Here is a 5,401-nt window from a genome sequence, read left to right as displayed (position 1 = left end):
TGTTCTATTTCAACAGATTTGCTGATTTAATTAAAGTTGAATTTGAATAGTCCTAAAAACTAGCTAACTAGGCACATCAAACATTTTGCAGCATACATTACAGAAAATACACTTCAAGAAACTCCAAAGCAGCTTGTACAGCAATGTTATTTTTCCAGAGGTTGTACATATGAACAGATTAATTTTTAAATTATAATTCAGTCCTTCCTCCTTTGTTTTTTTCTTCATTCATAGAGGTAGAAAGCAGAAACAGTAACAGGCAGAGAAGAGATCTCAGAAGGTGCCTTGGTGGGGGATCAAACCCCCCATGGCTTCGGAGTCGCCACCTCACAAACTGTGCCTCACATCCCACTTGAACAAATGTTATACTGTTTACTCACAAGCATAAACACCTGTTTATATATCATGCTGATACTGCTTTCCTTAAACAAATTCATTTTATACAAATTCATTTTATAAAATGTACTCACAAACAAATTTTATCCCACTTACTCACAACACCCATTTATACATCATGCTGGTATTGCTTTCCTTGAGCGTTGTGGTCTCGTGGTTGCATGCTCTAAAGAACATACGTCCAACCAAAAATAATATTACTCTAGGAATAACAATCCTGTACAAGTTGCTTTGGAGTTAGCTACAGGGTATTTCCTTACCTATTTATGGCATAGTAAACCTAGCAGGTTGTCAGAAAATTGTCTGGTCACAACACACACAAGAACACCCTAACACTGAAAAAAATATCAACAATATAGTATCTGTAATAATATTTAATGATACCAGAAAGTGTACTATCCCTTTACGGCAGGGGTGCACAACTCCTGGAGGGCTAGTATGTGTGTTGGTTTTTGTTCCAACCAATTACCTTAGTTTTAGTTTTCTGACAGGTTTATAAACTATGCTGGTTCACTCCTGTACTTGAGCACAGTAAAATCTTTAGGATACACTTGCTGTTTGTGGCTGTAGCTGGTGCTTACATTAATGTCAGGTCAAGATATCCATCCATCCATCCATTATCTATACCCGGTTATTCCTGGGCAGGGTTGCAGAATGTGCTGTAGCCTATCCCAGCATGCATTGGGCGCGACGCAAAAACATAAGCTGGACAGTTCACCAGTCCAACGAGGACACAGGGAGAACATGCACACAGAAAGGTTCAGGCTGGGTCAGATGAAGATATGACTGAGCTAATTAAATAATTAAATGTCCTAGAAAATAAAATCTGTGAATTCTTTGCTGATGCATTATTTTAATATTTTTCTGCATTCACAAACGGCTGAGAAATATTTTTAAATGGTTCTTGCAAAAAAATATATAAAAGCCTGTGCCGAAATTGGCTTGCTTTCTCCCTTGGCCAAATGCCAGGTTTTCAGTGGGCGGGGTTAACTGGGTGTTCGTTTCATAACAAAAAACCTTAAGTCCAGTGAAATCCTTTCCATGTGTAATATGCAATTGATGTTCTTGCCATTTTTGCGTGGATAAGCCAAGCTAAGTTGAAAATGCCTAAGCATAGCCCCTTCTCTGGATGCAGAGAAAGCAATACACTTTTATCTTGTCACAAAAATGTAGAGAGCTACAAAAAATGAGTTTTATTTCTGGAACCCACAGGCGCTGTGCTAATTTTCGCCTGGAACTTGTTGCAGAATGTGGTGGACCAGTAAGTTGGCCTACCATTAGTTAGAGACATTTAAATAGCTTTCAAGTTTCGACATGTGGAATCTAAGACTTCTGGACGTAATGTCTGGAGTTAGAGACTGCTATAGCGTCTCCTGTTAGTGTACAGTAGCTCAGTGTTACGTTACTAAACAGTGAATGATCTTCAAGTTTAACTATATGATGGTAAAGCCTAGTTCATATTGCTTTCTTTCGCTTGGTCTAGTAGTGTAAGTGCAGTGCTCTAACCTAGCTAGCAATTAGGAGTGGTTTACATAATGCTGTGTCCTACGGATATGAATGTTAATCAGCACAGAATGCACGCCCACCCTGTTCTTGTCTGCTGAAAAGGTCACAATAATCTAAGAGTGTTTATTACAATTTAATGGTTATAATTGGGTTAAAACTTGAAAGAAATTTGTCTATTAAGGAGACAATCAATTGTCACTTCTGTGGAATATAACCACAATTTGAATCCAGTTTCCTGGACCTTTAAGAGTAGACGCTGGCACAAAATCCTGAAACGGATCAGCCCTTGTTGTGCACACCTGCTTTAAGGTTTCCTCAGTAGGAGACTTAGTGTCCTGTCTCCTTCTCATATTCACAATGCATTGATCTAGTATCAGTTAAGCCTTTGAGCTCATAAAGATGAGACCCTAAGTATACAGGCCCCAGAGTAGCATGGTGAGTGCATCATAATGGCATTGCTGAGAGTTTCCAATTTTATCTTTTCCATCAATTTGCTTCATTTTTAAACTCTGGGGCAGAGTGCTCTGTGACCATACACAGATTAAATGGTTTAAAGTAAGAGGTAAAGGCCATTTTTTTTTGCCATTTTCTCCCCAATTTAGTTGTTATACCAATTCCACGTGTGTATCACATTCCTGGTTGATGCACTATCCTCTGTCTGTCTGGGGAGGGTGTAGACTACCACATGCCTCCTCTGATACATGCAAATCTGTTTGGGGTGCGAGGGGCGGGGGGCGATTGGCGGGGGGAGGGGGGGTGGGGTGCTGTTGGATTCCGTCGAGCGGGGGGGGAGGCAGGGATGCGCGCTGTTCAATTTTGTCAAAGGGGGGCGGGGTTCGCTTGGTAAAATCCTTCTTACATTACATTGTTATTAAATGATTAACGTGCGCGGAGGTTCATGCTATCTCCCCCAGATCCCCTCAAGATCCCCTCCCTGCTGAACAGGCGCCCTGACCAACCAGTAGGAGTTGCTAATGCAATGATCAGGATTCATATCCTCACTGGCTTCCCACCCACGAACACTGCCAATTGTGTTCCTAGGAGCGTCTGACCAAGCCGGAGGTACCACTACTGGGGATTGAACCCGGGTCTCTGCGGTGGTAGGCGAGTGCTTATAACTCTACACTACCCAGACGGCCCCGAAGGCCATTTTTAATATTATAAATCTGTGGCCTTGAATAAAAGCCATTGTGGCCTTATCTGCAATTGCTGAGGTTCTTGATTCAGTTCCATGAAGCTAATTTTAGAATGTACAAGTTGCCAATTATGACAATCATCTCAAAGCTCATTATCCAATTCTTTGCAGTTATAAATGTATGTGAAAATGAACAAATTATTGTTAGGACATCAGACTGGCATTAACTAATCATAAAGCAACAGTGAAAAAAGATAATTTCCTCATAATTTTATTAGATTTGGGCAAATAAACACATTTACAATGCTACACGTGCGCTCAGATACAAACACAAAGCTTGTTTCACACATTCATTCAGAGCTATGGCGTCACAGCATTGAGAGATCACATTCAAAACTGACAGAACAACAATAAGGAGGCAGATAAAAGTCCCATAATAACCTTTACAGTCTGCAATACTGGAAATACCGTATCAGCAATATAATACAAGGTGAAAGCAAACAGGTGGAAATATGTATCTGTATTTTTTAACCACTGTCAGATTAAAGGGCCATTTCACAGTCCATTATGAATCTGATAAAACAGGCTGTGTTAAAAAATAATTACTCTCCACACTGACAAATGACAGCAATTTACCTATAATATGCATCCGATTACGAGGGCAGATGTTGTGCTGAAGAGCCTGTGGGAGAACTGACGCTTACTGCACAGTGAATGACAGGAGTGCAGGTTCAAGCACACACAAACGCACAATCAAAGATTACTGTACATGCACACACACTCATACACACACACACAGATGTACACACATGCACATCTGTGTGCACACACACATCCAAAGATGAATGTATACACACACACACATCCAGAGGTGAATGTACGCACACACACACACATCTAAAGATTAATGTACACACACACACACATCCAGAGATTAATGTACACACACCGCACACGCATATATACACCACACACACACACACACACACACACACACACACACAAACCTGCACACACACACATATAGATGGATGGGGTAAAGCAGAAGGTTAGACGTGGACAGAAAGGGAAGATATAAACAGATGGAAAATGAAAGTAAGACAGACAGGAAGATGAAGTGCACAGTCCCGGTTTGATGGTGGAAACACTCCACTTCACAACAAGTTCCACAAGGGCTTTAACAAGACAGTGACAGATGATCCCTCCCACACAGCTACACTGTCACATCTGAACAGCCAGCCGATCTCAGATATACAGCGTGTCACATTTGTATTAATAAAGAACCCTCACCCTCTCTCAGTTTGACACATCCAAATCCATAAGGAACAGCAGGGCTACAGTATATCACATCCATATTCATAAAGAACAGCTAACCTCACAGAGATACAGTGTGTCACATCCATATTCATACAAGACACCAGTCTACCAAGAAGGATATAGTGCACCACATTCGTATCCATAAAGAATAGCTACCCTCTCAACGAGGGTGTGTAGAATGTGTACATTTGCATTCATAGATGACAGCCATCTTCACATCGATAGTATGAAACATCTGTATCAATAAAGAACAGCAGCACTCCACACCGCTATATTCAAAATTACAGCAGTGGTCCAAGAGAGATACAGGGTGTCACATTTGTATCCATAAAGAACGGCCATCCTCTCACGCAAATTGTGTTTATAGTCTCCCAGATCCTTGTAACCAGTTCTAACATTACCTCCTCTCAGGAAGGGTTCTGAGGGAGCATTTCTTTTCCCACATATACCCATTCCAGTGGCTGAAATCTCTTTTATTTATTTTCCACTGTTTAGGCCGGAAACCTTCCAGGGAGTCGTTTTCTTTTTTAACCCCTTCATGCAGTCGCCAAATCTGGCCAATCCATTTCTGACCATTTAGTTAGGGTTCTAGTTAAGGCTTTATAACTCCAGATGTGAGCATTTCAGAGACTTGGAAAAATTGCTTAAATTAAGCAAGACACTGGTAGAAACAAAGTGCCAGAAATGCAATTGGCGAAAATGTAAAATGAATGCAAAAATGAAATTGTTCTCATTTAGTTTGAAATAAAATACAGAGAGATCCCATGTATAAAATACGTAAAACTATACATGCCCTAGGTCATACAATCATTCACCTTATATAAGTGTGCAAAAATCTGAGGCTGATATCTATATATGAACAGTGTACCCTGGTGTCCTTTAGCGTCTCCAAAATCTAACCAAAATGTCAAAATTGTGCATTGCAGTAAATCATAATATAATCTTATATTTCACCACAAATTTAACTGTTTTGACTCACACATCTCACTTTTGCATCATCTTTCCACCATCAGTATGAGGGTCTAAGATATCTTGGGTTCCAAAAAC

Source organism: Anguilla anguilla, chromosome 5 (genome assembly GCF_013347855.1).
Source record: "Anguilla anguilla isolate fAngAng1 chromosome 5, fAngAng1.pri, whole genome shotgun sequence".
Classification (NCBI taxonomy): Eukaryota; Metazoa; Chordata; class Actinopteri; order Anguilliformes; family Anguillidae; genus Anguilla; species Anguilla anguilla.
Note: the sequence above shows the minus strand (reverse complement) of the source record.